This window comes from Galeopterus variegatus, unplaced genomic scaffold (assembly GCF_000696425.1).
Source record: "Galeopterus variegatus unplaced genomic scaffold, G_variegatus-3.0.2 Scaffold2603, whole genome shotgun sequence".
Classification (NCBI taxonomy): domain Eukaryota; kingdom Metazoa; phylum Chordata; class Mammalia; order Dermoptera; family Cynocephalidae; genus Galeopterus; species Galeopterus variegatus.
The window spans coordinates 142,353-165,835 of NW_007728714.1; the positions used below are offsets into that span (position 1 = coordinate 142,353).

At 35.0% G+C, this 23,483-nt stretch overlaps 1 pseudogene; it reads left to right on the plus strand.

Moving 5' to 3' along the window:
- Positions 1–23,122, plus strand: part of LOC103598415 — a 28,598-nt pseudogene extending 5,476 nt beyond the window's left edge.
- The last annotated feature ends 361 nt before the right edge of the window (positions 23,123–23,483 follow it).

Consider the following 23,483-nt stretch of genomic DNA (forward strand, 5'->3'; position numbering starts at 1 on the left):
ATTCTCAGAAGATTCTGCTATAATGAAATAATTGTGATAAAATGTCTTGAAATGAAGAGTAACAGTTTTTCACGCTCTACATAAGGGCCCAAGTTTCCCTCTTGAGTACGAGAAGCTCCTGACTATACATTTCTTGTGAGTCAAATGGAAAGGGGCAGTTCTCTGAATGTTACCAGTTGCTATGGCAGACTGCTCTGATACAAAGGATATGAAGCTGGAAACGTATCTTCTGGCTCAGTGTTACCCGTGGCCACCTACAGGCCGTCTTTACCTCCACCCCTGACAATTCCCTAAGTTTGCTGCTCCCGAGGAACACAGGTACAGTAAACTGTGATGGTGGCATGATACTTTGTCTCAAGTCTATCCAGACATTTTTACCCAATCAAAATACAGATGTTTGGGAACATCTGCTTTGATATCAAACCTTAGGTACTGATGGAATCGGGGGGGGGGGGGGAAAAACCCATATTTTACATAATTGCTATTATATGAGTAAAATACTGCAATATATTCAGTGATATTTGGCCACTATTGCCTCTAATTTTTAAGTCTACAATAAGATAAGGATAATTATGGCAATAATGTAGCTTAGTCAAGCATCTGAGACTTCATCGACTGCCAGCAAAGATTTCATTGCCTACCTTTACAGCCTAGTGTATCTATTTGAAAATAGAGGCTGGACTTACAGGGGGAAATACACAAACCTCAGGAGCATACATTTGTTTGGTTTGATGCAGGGTGTTTGATTTTCCCTCTGAAAGATCTACAAGGAGCATGAGGAGATAAATATAAGCTAGCAGGGACCCACTGGACACGTTTTTCTGTTTGGTCAACCATTTCTCTTATTGACATATGGCCCACATGTGCAACTTTTACTGTGTTGTTTTTTTATTTTCTCCGAATGGCCTCATTACTCGAGAAAATGCAATAAAATCTTTGTTTTCCTGAGAGCAGTCCTATCCTTCACTTTCAGCAGCATCTGAGGGTTCTTCAAACATTCCAAAGGAAAACTTACAGCTCAATAGATTTCTCAGTTCACTCATCCCAGCAACACACAGTGGCCACATAAGAATTAGACCCAACAATTTAATTGCAACAACGTACCTAGTAAGCAAAGCAGTCAACACAGACAAAGAAAACCCCTGTGCCACAAGGTGTCAAAAACACGGTTCTGTGAATAATCCCTCTATATAATCTGCTACTAATATATGAGTGTAAGTAACATCCTGCCCCTCAATCATGAAGAAAACTAAACTGAAATGTTAAATTCTGGAAATTTTATAGAAACAAAAAGATAATCGTAATATCATAGCAGAAAGAGTCAACCTAAAAGAGGAGCTAAAAGGGATATTCCAGTATTCAACTTTTTTTCATTAGCAAGAACTGGAAGCAGTTCCTGTCTGAAAGATTTAAGAAGGACCCTCTTGAAATGAGTATCTTCAATCTATGCTCTCCTGATTTGAACTACAGGTTAAAATCCATAATGAAAGACTGAAGCTGAAATAATGTAAATACTTTACTCATTATCTCAAATACTGCATAAAGAAAAGAGAAGAAAAGTAAGAAAGAAGTAGCAAGACTAAAGAAATGCTAATAAACATGAGAAAAATATTTTACTAGAGTTGGCTAAGCTTTTTGGTTTGGGGTTTCAGGGTTTTTTAAGCTAATATTCAGTGGCAATCTAAAAAGTCTCTGTATTACCATTTTCCCAACTCATGGAGAATCAGAAACTGGTTGCCTTCATCAGCAACAGCCCCTCTCCCTCACACGCATGCACACACACAGGCATGCACATGTGAGTTTACCCTTCCTACCATCATCACCCAGCAAGGTGTATAGGCCCTTTCCTTTCTTCTTTCGTCCTTATAGGTATCATAGGCTGCTGCAAGGATGTAAATTGGAGCGCGATTGTGAAAGATCTTGAGGCCCCAATGGGCAACACCCCATCTAGTCACTCATCAAAAAAGTTCTACAGATCATTGAGTGAAAAATATATTCGCTGGACATCAATTGGAAAAACAGCCAGCCTATTCAGTCCCTGAGCACAAGAAATGGACAGTATTTGAAGTTTGGAATACAGCATAAGGAAATAATCAGAAATGCAGGCAAAGAATTATGTACCAAGATGTTCACAGAAGCATTATTTAAAATTGCAGAGCAAGCAAAAAAAAAAAAAAAAAAAAAAAAAAACTTGGACTCAAACCAAATAGCCCAAAATAGGGGATGGTTAAATAAGATGGACTATTAAACAGACATTAAATGTCATGTTTTCAGAATATATTTAATTAAATGGAAAAAATACATGCGATAGAGCGTAAAGTTAAGTAACATACATAGCTATATATACAGTATGTTTTAAATCAGTGTCAAAAGTGCTACATGCAAAATGAGCTGAGACTTGTGAAAAATACTTAAGACAATATAAAGTACTTTTCCATCATCTCAAGCAATGAGGAGAGAAAAGACAGGAAAGGAAGAATGCTGCCACTTGGGAAAGACAACAATTTGTTAACAGACAATAGAATTTACTTTTCCTCACCTAGGAAAATAATCTTGAAGTTCTAAAAATAGAACACACAATGAAAGCACATAATTTTCAACCCAAAATATTGAGGAGGGTTAGCCTATAAGCTCCTTAGGGACAAAATTATATCTGTTTTGTGTACCACCATGTCTATAACACCCGGAATAACTGCACAGAGTAATATTTCAATTAAAATTATGACAAGTTAATATGGGAACAAATACACAATAAGAAGGACCAAGGGCTTTAAAAGGACTCAGTGACATTTCAAGTTGTTGAAGAAATTTATAGGTATGACTTTGAAGTATTTGTAGATAAGTTCTGAGAAGTTCATGGATCTTGAGAGGTTTCTAAAGAATATGTAGACGTTCCCAATAAAATAATTTATCCTGGAAATGGAAAATTGATACATTTGATCCTGTTTCCCAAGGAGATTTTTACAGCAGATTTCTATATAGATGATTTGTAGGAAAGTAATATGGTACTTACTGCCAAAATAATTTTATAGCCTTTCATCCATATGTGACCTCACAGAACTCAGTGTGGAGCTATTACAAAAGGATGCCTTAGCTTAAGCTGGTAATTGCCTTTTATTCTTTGGTTAAAGATCCCAGGGGATCTCTGGGATCCTTGAACAGGGAAGTGGCAAAGTCACAGCTATGCTGCAAGAAGAGTAATCTGTCAGCTCTGTGCTGAACACACTGGAAACTGAAGAGACAGGCGGCCTTAGGAGGCAAACTAAGATGTTCTAGGCAGAGGCAATGATAACTTTTTAAGTTTAAAGAGTAGTGAGAGTAGAGACATAAAGAAGTAACTGGAAGCACAACTGGCAGGCCTAGCTGGAAGATTGGAAATGGAGAAAATCAAAAGTTATACCAAGATTTCAAATTTGTATGGCTAAAACTGTAGTTGTGCCATGACTACAAAGAAGAAAATGAAGAGAAGAAGCAGAGTAAGGTGATGCTTAATTCAATTATTGGTCAAAATACATTTGAACTCTCAGTCAAATAGTGCAGTGAGATTATGGAACTGCGTCTAGGGAGAAATGAAAATGCACATGTGAAAGCCCTGCGCCTGGGGTGGTAATGGAACCCTGGAGGCAGAAAACTGATATTCAGAATCATGAGTCTGTGTCTCCAAGAAAAGGTGGAAGTTCATTTAGGCTTGAGTGCAGTCAACTCCCATTGATGGCTTTCTCTTATCCTCTACCCACCCTGATCCAAAACCCCACCAGCAAATAAAGTGGTTTCTCTCTTGAGGTCACCATAAAAGACAAAATTGTAGAATTTCAATTTTAAGTATTCTCTATTCAAGAATAACAGAAAGGTGTGTTGTAGAAATATTTCTATCAGAAAAGGTAATAAAACGTCTTAGGTTTGGTGTTTAAATATCTATCCTTCAATTATCTGGGAAATTTTCTGATGTGGAAAAAATCTTCCTCAGGCAATGCCAGGAAAATGAGATGTCTCTGTGTTCACACAGCAATATTAAATCACAGATGACACATAGACAGTCAAGTGACTTAGAGGCAATTTTTGTTTCCTCTTTAGAGTGGGGGAGCAGAGGGACTTTAAAAAAAATAATAACCATCATATACAGTAATGGCAAACAGTCTGAAAATATTGAGTGTGGCAAGCCATTTATGATGTCTATTACATGTTAAGAAAGATAATCAGTCAATATTACAATCTTAAATATAAACTTGAAGAGTGCTAAATCCTCCTCCAAAATGAACTTCAAAACCCTCAGATATGATTGTCTACAATAAACAAGACAAAATAGTTTACTTATGGCCCAAAGTGAGACTTTGAAGTTTACTTTTAGAGGATATATTTGGAAGTAGTTCTCAAAAAGAATGTTATTTATGAAGCGAAAGGACATTTTAATCCTTTTAAATTTTATTTTTCAGTCTCCCTGAGAAATGCTCTAATGCCTCCTTTGATGTGGTATGATTCATATCCCTTCAAAAAACATAGCAACAACAAAAATATCTTTAAAATTAGCAATTCAAGAATTCTACGATCCTATGATCTATGGCCATATCAGAATCATAGTATTGTATTGATTTTAAGAATGCCATTATTTTATGCACCATAGAGGGAAAAAAATACTGCTAAAAAGTTATAACACAATGTCTTCTATAACCCACAACTTTTACTTCATACTTATTAAAAGGACATTTTAATAATTATTAAAGTATAGGTTTTTATCTTATATCATTCTTGAGCCTTTGTAAAAAAATAAAATCAAAACTGGTTAAGATATTCCTGAAGCTTACCCTCATTCCAAGCCCATTCTCCCCAAATATTTTCAACTCCAAGTCATGAGTGATCATATTTTACTACACAATACAGTTCTCTGTGCAGTCAAGAGTGCTGGTGATGCAGTACTGTCAGTGGAATTTCATTCCAAGCTGCTAAGACTCGTTTGTCAAGTTTTGAAGAACATGGACAGGTAATGGTTACATCAGGAAAACCACAAGACACAATCTGGTTCCAGGTTAAAATGTGCACACACACACAAAAAAAGGTTAGACTCTGAAATATATATCTTAAGAGCTCCGTGATATTGTAAGGAAATATGGGCTACAGCTCTAGTTTCTATAAACATCTTGGAATTTCTTCATTGTTCATCTGAGCTTTTAAAACTGGAATTTGAGAAAGTGTTAACTCCACTTTAAAGGGTTAATATACAGTTTTTAAAAAGAAAACAGCGGTCTTTCTCCTGCTTCTCTTACTGGAATGATAACATCAGCATCTCTATCAACGAAGGAAGTAGCAACCGCTTCTTTACCAGCAGCAGCAAAACCAGCAATTAGTTTGTAGTTATGTCTTAGGGGTCATTAATTTTCCGTAGTACAGCACTCACCTTATTCTCACATTCCAAAGATTTTTTTAAAAAAAAGAAAAAGGAAAAGTCCTTGCTTCTCAGAGGTTATAAGTTTATCTAGGAATGATGGCCTCTTTTTTCCTGAAAAAATACTGTCATTTCATTTCAATTTTATAGGCCAATTCTAGAAATTAGATTCAAACTTTCTGAGATAACAAACATTGAGTCAAGCATACAATCTTGAAGTAACGTAAACATTCTACGAGTCAAGCTCTTAGATGATACGTATGATCAAGGTATTGCTATGCTCATTTTTAGAAGTTTATACTTAAACCAGAGAAAATCATCTAAAAGATAAATCTAAACAAATATTATGCTTGAATGTATTATCTACATTGAAATTTTAGTTTTTCAGTTTTCATAACAGTAATAACTCAGACAGTTTTTGAGATTTTTATTTTTACTTACCAAAAATCTTACAAAGTAATAAACACAGAAATAGCTAAATGTTTTCTAGAATTTACATGTAAAATGTTTTTAAATGGTAAACTCTGATCCATGTGCCACTAAGAAAAACACATAAATTTGCAACTAGATTTTGAAGTAGGGAACTTGGGAAAAAAGAAAACAGCAAATGATGTGCTTTACTGGACACTTTTCTGCACACATATTACTTCTTTAAGACATATCATTATTATCAATCTTTGATTAAGTGCAAGAAAAACAACCTGAAAAGGGGTCAACAGAAAAAAAAAATGAATTGTAGTAACTACAAAATACTAAAAGTAAAATTACGTTAATGTGTATCTTTTTTCAAATAAGAAAATAGGTCTAAACAGAGATGATATTGAAAGTACTTGATAACTGCTAAGCATAGGCACCGATCAGTCAGAACGGGCACTGCTATCAGCCTTACTGACACCATCAACTGGATACCAATCAGGCACTCAGTGTATGATGGGCTCCACAAAATTGCTCAGTACCCTCGTATGTAAAAGAAACAAATGAAACATTTCAGTTATTTATTATGTGTTTGTTTACTTACTAGAAGATCTTTGTTATTTCCTTGGACTTATCAGTTAATGGGAGGAAGAAAACTGATTTTTTTCATCGTCGTTTGTGTAGAAAAAGTTGTCTATTTTTTTCAACTGAGGGGCCAAGGTGACTGAAACACGATGGCCAGTTAGGTGAATTACTAGAAATGAGAGAAGGATCTGATAGAGAAAAAGAAATTCAGAAAAATGACAACTGAGAAGAAAGATAGCCAATGAGAAATTCCTAGTAGCCAGCATGGCCAGAGGACTTTTAAAAATTACTGTTCTGATTTAAGTTGCATTTTCGTTCCTCCTATTTTGAAACCCCTGAGTTAATCATCAAACCCAAGACACATTAGTAACCTTGTTGTACTATAGCTCTAGGGAACTATAAAAACAGGCCTGAGTTCAACACTTAACAAAGAAGCAGAGCAGAAAAAGGACAAAACCTAGGGAAAACAAAAAATGGGGATTAAGAAATCTACAGGAGCAGAAATTTAAAACAGACTAGACATCATCCCACTGCAAACCAAGAATCAGTAGAAAAATTGGGCATAGTGGTATACCTGTTACAATAATTGAGATGGGCTTTAGTCCATTATATTTGGATATATGCCCCCCAAAAAGAAAAAAAAAGGTTATATCAGAAAGCTGGAGTACTTGGTACATCTTTACTTTACTATATAATAAAGTTTGTCAGTGTTTGACTTGTCAATGTCAAAGAATCTGAAAAGCTATTTTAGAAAAGGTACAGATTTATGGCCTATCTGGTATACATGTTGCTTTTCTTATTTCTATTTTCTTAGCAATGTAGATTTCTAAATTGCTCATATTTCATAATATGTTCATGTTTTCTACCATGTTTTATCATTTAAAAATATTAAATATTTCCATCAAATAAAACCAAAAAATTATTCTCCCTCATCCTAAAAGATACATCCAAATCAGTGTTATTCTCACTTAAATACACGAACAGACTGTCATGTATTTATGGACCATTTGGAAATACAGAAAAGGAACATTCTTGATGTTAGTTAAGCATAATCACCCATATGGACTATAACTGACACTGAAATCAATTTTCTCATGAACGTTTGTATAGAAGATGGCTTGGAAATGGGCCAGATCTTTAAGGCTCACCTGTGTCAAATCAGACCCTGGGAACTGGTCTAGTGGTAGAAATTACGAGAAGTGGAGAAAATTTTTATTTACTTCTTGGGATTCTATTCTATGTCTAAATACCTGACATAAAAACTCTTAGAATACCACTAGTTAGAATATTTGAGTGAAGAAAGCAAGTTAGACAAAACAAAAGGATGAAGAATATTATGAATCTCCACATCAGACAATGATCCTTGATTTTTGTGAAGAAATATTTATGAATAAAATATCCTGGAATGCAAGAATTAGATAAAACAAAGAGCACATTAAATAGAAAAAAGTTGAAGAGGTGCAGAGTCCTAAAATAACTCCAATCATTACTATTTCAGAGTACAGTCTATAAACATTCTCAAGAGAGAAAACAAAGTAGATTTGTCTCTATGTGGCTATGACCATGAATATCAATTCATGAAAAAGTGATGCGTACTCATTGACTTTCAATGGGTTCTTTATCCCTTTTTGCTGATCCTGAAACAATTCAACTTAACAAAAACTATTGATAGAGACCATTTTTTCTAACTCACATATATGCAAAAGCATTTTGACAAACATATATTAAATACGTTGGATAAGGTTAAAGAATAATGACAATGAACCAGAACTGGTGAACTAAACTTGATGCCTAGTTTTAAGGAAAAAAAGCACAGGGAATGTTTCAAACCCATCATTGGTCTGGTCTGCCTTTCTTTCCCTATAGTTTCTTGCTAATGGTAGCGAAAAAAAGCTCTGTAACAATTCGCACTTCTTTATCTAGAGTGAATAACACCTGGTGATACCTTTTAGCCTCAGATTATTTGATTGTTGCTTTTGGGGGATCAGGATATGGTTAGGAAAGTAGCCATGAAATTCTTTGCTTTCTTTATTTTTGCTAGGTAGGGTCTTTGAAAAAGTGACACTTGACACATTTACCCATATTTGAAGATAGCAATGGGGGTACGACCAAAGGCAGCAATAACATAGTGGTTAAGAAAGTGAGAGCTCCAAAGCCAAAAAGTAGGGGTTCAAAGATCTCTTTATCAGCTGCATGATCTTACGTAAGCTACTTACTCTTCTGGTGTTCCAGTTTCATCATCTGTAAAAAGGGCATACATAATCTATCACATAGGGCTGTCGTGAGCATTAAAGGAGGTAACAGACATAAAGCATGTAGAATAATGCTGGACATACAGTCAGTGCTCAGTAAGGGTGATCTATTGTTATCTTAGAATCCCTGGCAACAAGACATTAGAAGCACATTGATGCCAATGGACTCTTTCCAGTACTGACTGACTGGAGTTACACATTGTACATAGCCGAGGTCTGCAGGAGCCTGTTAAGAGGATAAAAACTGAAATAATTTGGAGGCTCCAAGGCCATTAATAGTCTTGCTTTTCCCATCTCCCTTAAGAAAGATCTATGTAGTCGATTATGGAATTGGGAATATGAGGGTGGTGGAAAAGTCATGAAATGGGAAAGCATTTTGAAAGAGAGGATATTTGCTCCTATAATACACTCAGACTTAATCATTCTTGAACTATTTTCATTATTTTGCTTAAAGGGGCAAAGATACTAGAGAGTAAAACATTCTTACTCTCAGTTCCCACTGACTAATATAAGGTTGTTAATTTTGCTGTCTTACCATAGTATTTGTGGCTCTAAGTAGACTTGATGGTTATTGTCCCTTTCCACTCCCTCAAGGAAAAACCACCACAAACAGGATTTTAGGAAGTTCCCTAACATACAGGGATTCCATAAGGCCTTGACTATTGAAGAAATTGGGATTCAGTTTAAAAATGGATTATTTATTTAGTAACAAATGAGGACAGTTATATGTATTCTGAAAAAATAAGATTGACATAAAATTTATTGTAACATAACCAATTTAAGAAGCTCATGTCTATGTTACAAAGAACAACTACAGCAAAGCAGACTACATCTCATATACGAAAGTTCCTAAATTGACACATTGACTTGGAGCTTATTTCTAAGTATCACTAGTAGATTGGATGCAGCGATAGTAAGGGAGGAAAAAAAGAGGATGAGAAAAAGTGAGAGAGTTAGAAGTAAGAAAACAGGAAACAAAGTTTAAGAGATGGGTAGAAACAACATGACAGAATAATGAACAGAGTGTCACAATAGCGTTGGTAGAAAAGCACTAATTTCCCATTTGATCCTCGGGCTGACACTTCATACTTCATTTTCAAACTTTGCTTGGCCTGACTTGCCCCTTTCATCCATTTCCGGCAGTATCTTGCTGCAGTCTAAATATGTACATCAGTCCTGAATGTATGAAAGAAACAGACTTTAAATCACACTTCCACCTAAACACGAACGCAGCTCATTCATGTATATATGAACCTCATGCATGCATTGACATCTCCTCAACAATTATTTTCCCTGGAAGCCTACCAGAAATCTTTTTGAAATAATAATAAAGAAAAAAGTTTCTATAAGACCCCACAGTTTAAAAAACACATAAGATCAAGAATGTGAAGCTTGGAGAAGCTAAAGCCATCAACAACAAATATTAAAATAAGAGTTCTTTTTATTTACACTAGCCATATCAATACATCATCAATAGCTTGATTTTGAAAGTAACACCTGAAATCTGCTGTATTATGTATTATAGTAAATATTAGATAATAATAGAATCAATTTCAAAATTGATGAATAATCAATTTTGTGCAATCTCTAAATGTTTTGAAAGTAATAAAGAAATGTATTGTTTTTATTGAAGAAAACCTATAAATAACAACAAACTACCAAAACAAACTACAAATAATTACAGTCTCAGTCACTATTGTTAGAATAATTGCATAACATTCCATAAAGCTCCAATTAAGTGGGAAGAAACTTGACATAAGACTTACCAATAATAAAACAGACAGGTGTTAAAGACCTGAAGTTTGTTATAAGCAGCAATTTAAAGGAAGACTGAAGTGACTCGTATCCCATAGTAAAGATCAAGCTTTTACTCAGCATTTATTTTACACCGATCCCTTCCAGGTAAATTTTAAAAGTTACTTTTAATCTAATATGACAATTTTAATCTAATTGAGATTTTAAAGTAATACAAACATGAAAAATTAACTAATAAATAAGAATATCATGAGGAACTAATTTATTACTCAAAAAACTTATTCTTTAATCATATATTCTCCAGTTAAATATTTGTTAAGCCCTCCTATGTGTCTAATCCTACTAGAATCTTTCTAGTCTTTAAAGCACACAATCTGAACAGAGACACTTTATCCTACAATTTTATAATCCAGACAAAAACAAAAACAAATACAATTCAATAATAGGTTTTTAGATAGATCGACTGAGGCATAAGACACAATAAACTGCAAATATTTTAAGTGTACAATTTGGTGAATGCTTATGTCTCAATCCACACATGAAGCCATCACCATACTCAAGCTAATGAACACATCTATAACCCCTGGAAGTTTTTTCCTGTCCTTTGGTAGTCCATCCCAACTCGCCACGCATACCCTCCTGCAATACTGTTCCAGACAACCAATAACTGATTGGCTTTCTAATAGGTTAGTTTGCAATTTCTAGAAATTTCATAAATGGAATCACACAGAATGCACTTTTTTGTCTGCATTATTTCATTAAGCATAATTATTTTTAGATCCATTCTTGTGTGTATCATTCCTTTATATTCTTGTGTAGTATTTCATTGTATGAATACTCTAATTGTTTTATACATTCACCTGTTGACGGACATTTGGGCTGTTTCTGGTTTTTGGTTATAAGTAAATTTGCCATGCACATTCCTGTGCAAGTGTCTGTGTAGATATGTGCTTTCACTTCTCTTAGGTATTGTATTAGTCCATTTCTGTTGCTTATAACAAAATACCTGAAACTGGGTGATTTATAAAGAAAATGAAATTTATTGCTTACAGTTTTGAAGGCTGGGAAGTCCAAAGTCCCAGGAACATATCTGGTGGTGGAGACAATGGCCAAGGGTCTCACATGGAAGAAAATGGCAGAGCAGAGAGATACTTCCTCATGCACTTTTCTTTTAAAGCCCTCAGAATCATGCCCCTGACCACCATTATTAATCCAGTCACTATGGCATCTTCCTACAATCTAACCACCTCTTCAAGGCCCCACCTTTCAATTTCCATTATAAGATTTCCCCCCCTCAACAGTCACGGTGGGGATTAAGCCTCATTGATGGGGGGCAGGCATCCAATCTACAGCAGGTGTATACCTGGAAATGAAATGACTGGGTCGTGTGGTAGGTTTATATTAAACTTTAAAAAAAATTTTTGGAAAGTCTTTGTGACCTGCATTTGGATAAGATTTATTAAATACAACCCAGAAGGCAAAAATTATAGAAGCAAAATTCAATAAATTGAATTTCATCAAATTAAAACATTTGCTTTTCAAAAATATATGAGTGTTCCAATTGTTCCATATCCTTGCAAACACTTAGCACTGTTAGTCATTTTAATTTTAGCCCTTCTGGTGAGTATGCAGTGGTATTTTATTATGGTGTTGATTTACAATTTCCCTAATGACTAATAACCTTGTACATTTTTGTATGTAGTTGTATGTTAACCTTTCTTCTATGGTGAACTGTCTGTTCAAATTTTTTGTCCATTTTTTTAATTGAGTTGTGTGTCTTCTTATTGACTTTTAAGAATTCTTTATATATTCTAGCTATATCTCCTTTGTCAGATACATATTTCAAATGTTTTTCAATAGTCATGGCTTTCATTTTGTCGACAGTGACTTTTGAAAAGTAAAAGTTTTAATGTGATGAAATTCAGTCTACTGACTTTTTCTTCTAGAGTGTATCCCTTTTGTGTCATATTTAAGAAACAAGTAACTAAGGATTACTAGTCCTCATCCTCAATCATGGTAAGCCCTTTTCTTTACCTGATTACTTGTGCTTTGAACTTGTTCCCCACTAGCAAAGGGTCTGCCAAATGGGAAGATTTTGTGACATGCAAGATTTTCAAAAGAAATCTTGACTTTCAAGATTACTACTTAATATTCTTTATTGCTGTACTGTAGCAGAAAGAATGATTCTTGTTAATACAATTGCTCCTTTACTACCTGAGTTTGTGAGCTTCCCATGGACCAGACTATACATGTGGGCTGGCTTTCCAAGGCTCAATTTCCTCTATTGCATTTTCCTCCCTTTCTTCACTTGTTGAATATTACTGTAGTCCTGAGATATCTCATATGCATGCCCATCCAAATTTAACATGGCTATCATACTGTCATTTAAAAAAAATTCCTTCAGTAACTTATCAATATATACTTAATAAAGTCCAAATTAACTTGCTCCAAATTTTAGTTTCTCAACAATCTGGTCTCAGGATTCCTTTTTCAATTACCTATTACTATCCAACAAAGCTGGTCACTGAGCTGCCTCCAGAATATTCCTGGCATCCTTCCTACATCTGGGCTTCAGCTGACAATTCTTTCTTAATCAGGCATGACCAATTCCCCTCCTGATAATAAAATCCTATTTTAAAAGGATTTAAAAATCCTGTTTCAAGACCCAATTTAAATCATGCCTTCCCACCAAAGTGATTGATTTTAGGGTACCCTCACTGTACTGAAGTAGGACAATATGATAGGTAATAGAAGCAAAACTAGAAGAAAGTTCCACAAAGGAAGGTATTGGCGAACAGTAGACTCTAAGGCCTCTTGAGAGCCAAGCCATAAGAGCCTGTCCTTATCCTTTGTCCAAGAGCCTTATCTCTTTCAACTTCAGATAAAAAAAAAATAGTTTCTAGTATAGCCAAAGAGCATTGTCTATATTAACCTAAATTCTCTTTTTAATTAGTGATGGCAAGATCAGAAGCAGTGCAAATGAAAATGGCATAAAGCACAGCCTATCACTTTTAGAAGTGTAAATGAATGCCCTGTAGATTTTATTTTTTTTAATTGCATGAGGACAGACAAGGAAAGAGCTCCATAAAATTGTAGCTTCTCAGGGAAAACTGTTAATGCTATGTAAATTAAAATTAAAATTTGAAAGGCAACCTAACTGAAATCAGCAACACCAAGAGTTGTGTATATGGACAAGTACAATTCATCAGCCCTGAGAAACGAGCCATCCAACCTGCTGATATCTCCAGTTTAGCCATTTTAGGGAAAGCCTTCATTTTATGCTACACTGTCAGCAAGGAGTTCTAATTGACTTCATAGAGACTTTCTCTGGTGGGGAACTGGGAAGAGTAGGGGCAGGGAGTTGGGAAAAAAATGTGATTTCTCTCCTTGAGAAAATTTCATAAAAGCCAAAGGATTCTGGCCTAGCTTGGTTAGCTCAGCTGGTTAGAGCACAGCCTTATAACACCAAGTCATGGGTTCGGATCGCTGAACTGGCTAGCCACCAAAAATGCCTAAAGGATTCTCAAGAAATGGAAGTTAACTGCACATGCACCCTCTGAAGAAATTTTTGGTTCTATATAATTCCTAAATTTCTCCATTAGACAAGTAGGTTTTTAAAAAAATTTGAAATGAACTTTTAAATTTTTCTATAGATATTAAAATGTAAATTAAGTAGCATATCTATTCTTTTTCATATTACTTAAATGTTAAAAAGGCAGTTATATTTTCATTTTGTTTTTTTTTTTTTCTCATTTCTTACTAGCTGCAAGCAAAAACTTTTTAACCATGTTACCCTCTGGTAGCACAGTTAAAAGAAATCATTAGTTATAGTGTGTATAATCTTTATAAATTTTAGCTTGGCATAAGTTAAGGAAAGCCTGAGCCTCTCTAGCCTGGAAAAGAAATATGGCTATGTTAAGAGTTAATAAACTCAATAAATTGACTTGCTAAGGGATATATAATTGCTTTAGGTGACTAGCTACAAACACTGAAAAACAATTTAAGGATTGCTTAAATAAAGAAATGCAAAATCAATAGTCTAAGCTAAAAAAAAAAAACCCAACTTTTTTATTTACTTGGAGTAACATTTGCTATACAGTGATTCATGTTTTTCAGAAGTTCACAACACAGCTTTATTTATTCATTTATTTATTTCTGCAAAGAACTATGCAACTTGCTGAAGAAACAAAGACACAGTAAGGAACACCAACAATCTGAATATTACCTGAAGTACAAAATGATACATGCTGCAATAAAAGCTATTTACCAAAACTATGAGGAAGGGAGAAAGCAAACATTGGGAAGCTTTGGTGGTGAGTAAAACAGGTGTTTAAAGAAAATTTCACGATCCAGCTATCCCACTACTGGGAATATACCCAAAGGAATGGAAATCATCAAGTCGAAGGTATACCTGTTTCCCAATGTTCATTGCAGCACTCTTCACAATAGCCAAGAGCTGGAATCAACCCAAATGTCCATCATCGGATGAGTGGATACAGAAAATGTGGTATATCTACACAATGGAATACTACTCAGCTATAAAAACAAATGAAATACTGCCATTTGCAACAACATGGATGGACCTTGAAAGAATAATACTGAGTGAAACGAGTCAGGCAGAGAAAAAGAAATACCACATGTTCTCACTTATTGGTGGGAGCTAAAAAAAAATAAAAACAAAAAACAAATCAATTCACTCACATACACACACACACACACACACACACAGTTAGATAGAACGTGAAAGATGAGAATGATTTCATTAAGTAGAGAAATAAGGAAAGGTCAGTCCACACTGTGAGATCAGATTAATTTAAAAAAGCCAAAGTTATAGGAACACAAAATAATCTGCAGGAAATTTAAGTACCACAGTGCTGTGCTTCTCAAAGTGTGGTCCAGAGACCAGCAGAAGCAGCATCCTGTGAGAGTTTGTTAGAAAGGAAGAACCTCAGGCCTCACCCAGATCTTTTGAATCAGGGTCTGCATTTTAACAAAGATCCTGTGAGCTGTAAGCACATGAAAGTTTAAGAAGTTCTAGTCCAGAGCCTATAGTATATGGGGGAAGGATGATGTGAGAAATAAAGACACAAAGAAAGATGGATATCCTTAATGAATGCCATAGAGTTTTTACACTGACCGGAAGAATCTAAGAGGTTTCTTAAGCAAAGGAGTGATATAATCTGTTGTTTATGTAGGTCTAGTGACAGTGTAGAAATATTGTTTGGTGTGGAGAGAACTGGACACAGGCACGTCAGTTACGGGACTACACTAACATGTAAGAATGATAGCTACTATTTATTGAGTGCCTACTACGTGGTCGACATTATAATACAAATCTGATATTTTATACAGGTTATTTTCATCTTCCCACAATCCCCGTTGATCTCAGCCAGCAGGCTTTACCTCTCCTGCATAACTGTTTGCATAACAGCTGCCAACATCTTCCCTCCTCTTCCAAGGGCATTAGAGTATCTTGTTAGCTCCATTCAGTAGCTGTTTTCACAACAGAGTAAAAATTATCACCATAACTTTCCATTTTCCATTTTAGAAACTAAATGTCAAGTGGTGGGAGAATAAGTGGGGGAAAAGGGAGACAGTAATAATGTAGATTCAAACCTCTTCCCCTTCAACTATAATAACCCTCATTTTAGATTAAACCTGAAGATCAATGGTTACCTAGTATCTTATTTTTTTCAAGCAGTTCTTGACTGAAAACAACTCAGTAATCTGCCTTGGTTTAGAATGCAAGGGTAAAAGATCAAGAAGAATGTGCACCCAATTAATATTAAAACTCTCTTTTGCATACCACTCTGCAATTTAAAATCAGGTTGCATACCTTTGTTTACACATTGATCCTATAAGTTAAGCACGGGGCAACCAAAATTCTCTACTAGGTGATTTCATCACCATATATTATCTTATTTCTTTTATATTTAAAAAATAAAAAGTCTCTCTTGAACTCAGTACCCTCCAGATACTACCACATTATGTGCTATCCTTTGTACCAAAAATCCTCAAAAGACCTCTTAAGTCTACTTTAGTTTGGCTATTGCTGAAGCACTCCATAGAAACAGCTCTTGGCAACTTAGATGAAGTTGACCAATTCTTTAAAAGACCCAAAGTACCAAATCTCTCTCAAGAGGAAAAAGAGAATCTGAATAGTCCTATATCTATTAAAGAAATTGAATTTGTCATTAAAGACCTTCTGATAAAGATAACTTCAGGTCAAGATATTTTCACTGGTAAAGTTTACCTAACCTCTAATGAAGAAATAATATAAATTCTATACAATTTGTTCCAGAAACTAGAAGAGGAGAAAATACTTCCCAATTTCTTTTATGAAGGCAGCATTAGCCTGAAATCAAAACCAGATGAAGACATTATGAGAAAAGAAAAGACCAGTATCCCTGATGAACACAGATGCAAAATTCTTCAGCAAACTTTTAGCAAACCCAACCCTGCAATATATAAAAAGGATAATACACCATGACCAAATGGGGTTTATACTGGAATGTAAGGATAGTGCAACACTTGAAAATCAATCAATGGGACTTCTATTTCCGTTCAAGATTAAATAACAGGAGCTAGATTTACATTGCCTCTTGAAAAAAAATGAAAAAGACAAAATACATGAAACAATAGCACTCAGATCATTGGAGATTAGGCAGTAAAATATCACCGAGAGATAGAAAAACTAGAGGTAAGTCTTTTGATTACCTAGCTTATTGCCTAAAGAAAGTTCCCAGGGTGTGGCACAGGGAAGGGGAACCCAAATAGGGTCCAGACATATCCCTGAGTTGAGGAGGCACAGTTGGGAGTCCAGAGAAGTGAAGTGACTAGGGTTTTGCTTCAGAGTACTGGAAGGGACAAAGTTTTACAAAAAGAGAACTCTTGAGATTCACAGGTCTCACTGAATATTCAGCTGAGTATTGATCAATGCATATATGTAAAGAAACTACCTGAAGCTGGGTAAAGAACTACATGAAAAGATGTGAGAAAGCAGTGTCCTGAGGTCAAAAGGATTAGGAATAATGCTTGTCCCCATAGTCAGAAGGTAAAACCTCATAATCAATTTTTATAACTCAGAGAACTAAGATGGGTCTTGCCTCAACAGCAGGGGAAAATTAAACTTTAGGCTAAACACAGCTCTAGTCCTGCCTAACAAAGCTTAAAAGAAAGACCCACAAAGGATTAAATGATTTTGAATCCCATTCAAAGAAAAAGCTTAAGAACATTTTTTAAAGATACAGAAATACAAAGCATCCAATGTAAAATATACAATGCCTTACATTAAATAAAAATTACCAGGGATACAAAGAAGCAGGAAAATATAATCTATAATGAGGGAAAAATCAATCAAACTGACACAGAAATGACACAATTGATAGAATTAGTAGCCAAGGATGTTAAGCCTTAAATACTAAAACATAAAAGAGTTATTATAACTGTATTCTATTTGTTGAAGCAGTTAGAGAAAGACTGAACGTGTTAAATAAAGATACAGAAAATATAAAAATGACCCAAATTAAACTTCTAGAGACTAAAATTATAATATCTAAGAGAAAAAATTTATAGGATGGAATTAATAATAGATTACAGACTGAATAGAAAAAAATAATGAACTTTAAGACATAGCAATAGAAATAACCCAAAATGAAACAGCAAGAAAAAAGCTAACAGAGTATCTATTAACTGTGGTGTATTAGTTTATTTCCGTTGCTTATAACAGAATATCTGAAACTGGGTTACAAATAAATGAAATTTATTTCTTATAGTTTTGGAGGCTGGGAAATCCATGGTGCAGGGGGCATATCTGGTGAGGGCCTTCTTGGTGGTGATTCTTCCACAGCAATGCAGGGTGTCACATGGTGAGAGAAATGGGCTGAGCAAGAGAGCTAACCTTCTCACTTGCTGTCCTTTTAAAGCCATCAGAACCACACCCATGACAACCCATTAAACCATCAACCCATTACTCCATGAATAGTTCAATCCATTCAGAAGAGCATAGTCCTCAGGATTCAATAACCTCTTAAAGGCCCTACCTTCCACCATCACAGTAGGGGTTAAGTTCCAACATGAGATTGAGGGGACAGTCAAACCATAGTGTGTGGATGACTAAACACAGCCAAATATCCATATAATGAGATCCTCCAAAAGGGTAGGAGGGTAAAAATATTTGAAGCAATAATGGCTGAGAACAAGAAACATTAAAAACAACAACAACAAAAACAAAAAAACCTACATCAAGGAACATTACACCATTACACAGTCATGTGTCATGTAATGATAGGAATATGACAGGGATACATTCTGAAAAGTGCATCATTAGGTGATTTCATCCTTGTGGGAACAGCATATTATGTATTTACACAAACCTAGATGATACAGCCTACTACATGCCTAGGTTATATGGTATAGCCTATTGCTCCTAGCCAGCATCATCACAAACATGTGGGTAATGTTTTGCACTATATTACAACAACTACAACATGGTTAGGTGATAGAAATTTTTCAGCTCCATTATAATCCTATGGGACCACCATTTATATGCAGTATGTCATTGACCAAAATATTATTATGTGGCACATGACTGTAATCAAACTATTTAAAACCAGTGCTGAAAAGACAATTTTAAGAGCAATCTGAGGGAAAAAATACATCATACAAAGGAACAAAAGATGGGGTGATGTCAAATTTCTTGTAGAAAACTATGTAAGCTGGAAGATGAGTGCAGCCAAATCATTAAAGCAATAGAAACACTATAAATCCAAAATTCTTCGCCCAACAAAAACATCTTACAAAAAAATGCAAGGTAAAATGAAAATTTGCAGGCATATAAAAGTGGGAATTTTTCATCACTAGAAGACCTACACCAAAAAAAAAAGTTAAAGTCCTTCAAGCAGAAGTAAAATAATACAAGATTAAACTCTATATATACACAACGGAATGAAGATCAATGGATATGATAATCGGAAGGATAAATATATAGTGGGGTTGTTTTTGTAATTATTATCTAAATCTCTTTACAATATAATAACTGTTCGAAGTAAGAATGACAAAATGTATTGGGGATTTGTAACATATGTCGAAGTAAAATGCATGACAACAATAGCACAAAGGTGGAGGGGGAAGTAATGGGAATATAATGATCTTATTCTATATGTAAAGTTTTAAACTATCACTTGGTGGTAGACAATTAAAGATGTATACTATAAACTCTAAAATAACCCCTAAAACAATACAGCAAAGAATTATAACCAATAAGTCAATTAAGGAGGAAAAATGGAATTTTAAAAGTATACAATAAATCCATAAAGAGGCAAAAAAAAAAAAGGAGAGGGGGGAACAAAGAACAATATAGGACAAAGGGGAAACAAACAGCACAATTATTTGTTACTATGGAATTTTAATTTAACTTTGAAGAGACAATATAAAATCAATAAGCATTTAAACAGGAAAGTAAAAAGGTTGAAACAGAACAGTTTTTTGGATTTTTAATTACTAAAAATAACATTTTTTATTTTTAAATTATCTCCTAGCAATGAAATCATATATTAATATATAATCTATTTAGTCCAGTAAGGAATAATGTGCAATCTAGTATAACCCAAATTAATTTTGGAATTTCATAACATTGGTTTTTTACTCTTAATGTACTGACTATATTTACAACGATATAATTTCTCTCAACCTGCTATATTATAATCACTTCAAGTATTGAGTCAGTTATTAAAAAATTTAAATCAACATTTTTATGAACTATATTGAACTATATGAACTATATTTTAAATTGTAATATTTCATTGTAAGTCTTATCTTTTTTATGTGTTCTAATTCTCAAATTACCAGGTCCACAAAAAATTTTTAAATATAAAACAAATAGGCCAATGGGTAATAAAACAAATGAGAATATATATTCTGAATTACTGGTAGATTTCACACAATTTGGCAGGAACATTATTTGTTGGCATGAAGAATATTAACAACTGATTGCTCCTTTTTCCTTTTGTGTAACTAAAACTGGAAAAATAAAAAACGTGAAAGTCAAATTGCAGGAAATTTTACTCAACCTTTCTAACCAAACCTTCTGTTACCAAAATTTGAACCTTTTCACTGACTAGTAGGTTATCCCTGTAACGGTAGCAATTATCATTTTTTGTTCAGGGAGGAGACTAAATGTATTCCTGTTACTTTGCTCTCAGGATTGCTTCACCTTCTGAGTAAGTTTCTTCTATGCAAACTACCTCAGACTTGAGATTTTGAGGGGCTGAAATTACCTCTCACTACTGACAGATATATTAGAAAATATATCTACTGGGAGGAGAGCTCCATTTACCTAGCACGAGGTTTCCTGTGGGAGTACATCTACTGGAGTAATCTTTCTGACTTCTGTCCCAACCATTTGGGGGTTGACTTACCTAATTGGAAAGTGTGGGAGAATTAACTTGGTTCTGCAATACAGGCCAGTCCTCTTTCACTGGGGTGAGCTCTCTGTGATGAAGTCAGGCTCCTCCCCTAACAGGGAGGCTTACACTAGTTCAGCTGTGTGAGTGGTAACCTGTCTAAATTGGGAGTGCACATCTATTTGGCCATGGGTCTTAAGAAATACAGATTGTTATTTCACCCAGGTAAAATAGATTTATTAATAAACAAATAACTACTAGGGGAGGCTTATAAAAAGAAGAAGTCATATTTTGGGGTTAAGGTAGATATACCACTTAATGAACACATGGAATCCAGAGGCTCAGAGTTCAGTTTAAAAGGACTATGTATAGAATACTCTGACTCTAGAAGTCAACTTTCTCTTTAATAAAAGTGGTATATTAAGTGATTATTTTCTTTTATTGAAATCGTGCATCTGTCCCTGGATTTGTTCAAGACTCAGGATGGGAAAAGGGACCAATCCCCCTAAACTCCAATATTTTAGCAAATGGGCAGAGAACCTTGAAAAAATAGGTAAGAAATAGACTGGGGTGGAGGGCAAGGGGGGTGGGAAGTAACATGCAAAATCATAGTATTTTGATCTTGGGCTGGGAGCTTTTGTGTTGGGCTACATGGACTTTCAGCCCTGAGTGGGGCACAGTCTGGCAGTTACTTTGAAACTCTTTTGGCTGTTTAAGCTGACTCTGCAGTTGTGGCTGACAGAAATTAGGTGTATTTAGGCATGGCTGGGCAGAATATTGCAGCTTTCATTGTGTCTCTGAATCAAGTCTTCAGGTCTGCACTTTAAAATGCAACAGGAAATTTGTGGCAGGGCCTTAAGACACAGTTGCCAGCTGGGCCTTGCCCATTCCTAAGATGTGGTATCACCTGCTCTAAAACCCTCAGCTATGTAGTTGCTGTTTCTGGGGTGAGCCCAACAAGCCTGCAGAATGAGAAGAAGAAAAAAAAGCTTTATAGAGAAAAAAATGTTTTTTCTGCCAGCTGGGCCTTGCCCATTCCTAAGATGTGGTATCACCTGCTATAAAACCCTCAGCTATGTAGTTGCTGTTTCTGGGGTGAACCCAACAAGCCTGCAGAATGAGAAGAAGAAAAAAAAGCTTTATAGAGAAAAAAATGTTTTTTCACTTGGCCCACTCACGTCAGAGATATTTAGCAGCAGATGTGAATGTACACCAGAGAGTTCCATTGACTAGAGAAAAAAAGTGAAGGTAGGTAAAACAAAGGAAGTTATGAAGTGTTCTTTGATGATCATTATGACCACATACAGCACCTGAAAGAACCATCTGGGCCCTTAGCACTTATTCCCAAAAACACTTTCAGTGCACATGACAAGAGAGATGGGAAAGAAGAGATTTTGTAATTCCAGGCCCAGGAATTAATTTGCCTTAATCAGCATTTGCAGAACAGAGTCTGAGGAAGGTATAAGATTGCTAAGTAAAACAACTCCTGTTTAAGGCTCTCAACTGGATTATGGATGATAAAAAAAGCAGGAGTGAGGAATGATGACTATGATTTTCAAAGTCCATTTTCAGATGAAGATGATTTGTTTGCCTGGGCAAACCACACAGAGTCATAGAAAGCCACTTTTTTTAGAAAGAGGAAATAAAAAGTCACTTCTTAGAATATTCTGTCACTTCCTCAGTCATAAGAAGTAATGAGCAGCTGATCCAACATAATGAGAACTTTAGGAACTTTTATGAGCAACATGATGATGGCAAAATTGGGGCACTGAATAATACTGAATTGAAGGGTTCCATTCATATCGACAGCAATCAGTTACACAAAATTTTGAACTGTTATAAAGAGAAGGTAGCAAATTGTGTAAAGCTGAATATTCTTTAAGCCTCTGAAGATAAGAGTATGCCAGTAAATGAAACTGAAAAAGCAAAAGAGAGATAGGATTATGAATCAAATTGTAGTGCATGCTCACATTTATACAACCTTCTTTAGCTTACCAAGTATCAACCAGAGCCCAACCAATACAAATATCTTCTAAAACAGGAATAGTTCTGAATTGTTTACCAAAGAGAGGACTCACAGCAAAGCAAATTGAATAAATGCAGGTGATTAATGGCAGTGATCTGCTAAGGGATCAACCCAACCACATTCTAAAAATGAAAGCAAAGAAAATAATAGAACAAGAAAGCAATCTGTAAAAGAAGAGTACAAGGAACAGATGGAGAGGAAAGCTAACAAATTAGCTTTTAAACTGGAAAACAGAAGGCAGGAAAAAGAGCTGGTGAACTTGAAGAATAATGTTGAGGGTCTAAAGTTACGACAGTGGGACATTTAGGAAAAGAGACATTCCCTATTAGGGATTCCTCATTGTGTTCAATTATGACTTAGAATCTTCAAATGATGAAACTCCTCACTCTGCCATTTTTTTAAAATTTTATTTTATTTTGACAATATACAATGTGGTTGATTATTGTGGCCCATTACCAGAACCTCCCTCCTGCCTCCCTCTCCCCACCCCCAACAACCTCATATCTGTTCACTTGTCATATAAAATTCAAGGAATTGTAATTGTTGTGTCTTCTCTCCCTCCCCAGGTTACTTGTGTATTTCTTTGTTTATTTTTAGCTCCCACAAATAAGTTAGAACATGTAATATTTCTCTTTATGTACCTGACTTGTTTCACTTAATATAATTCT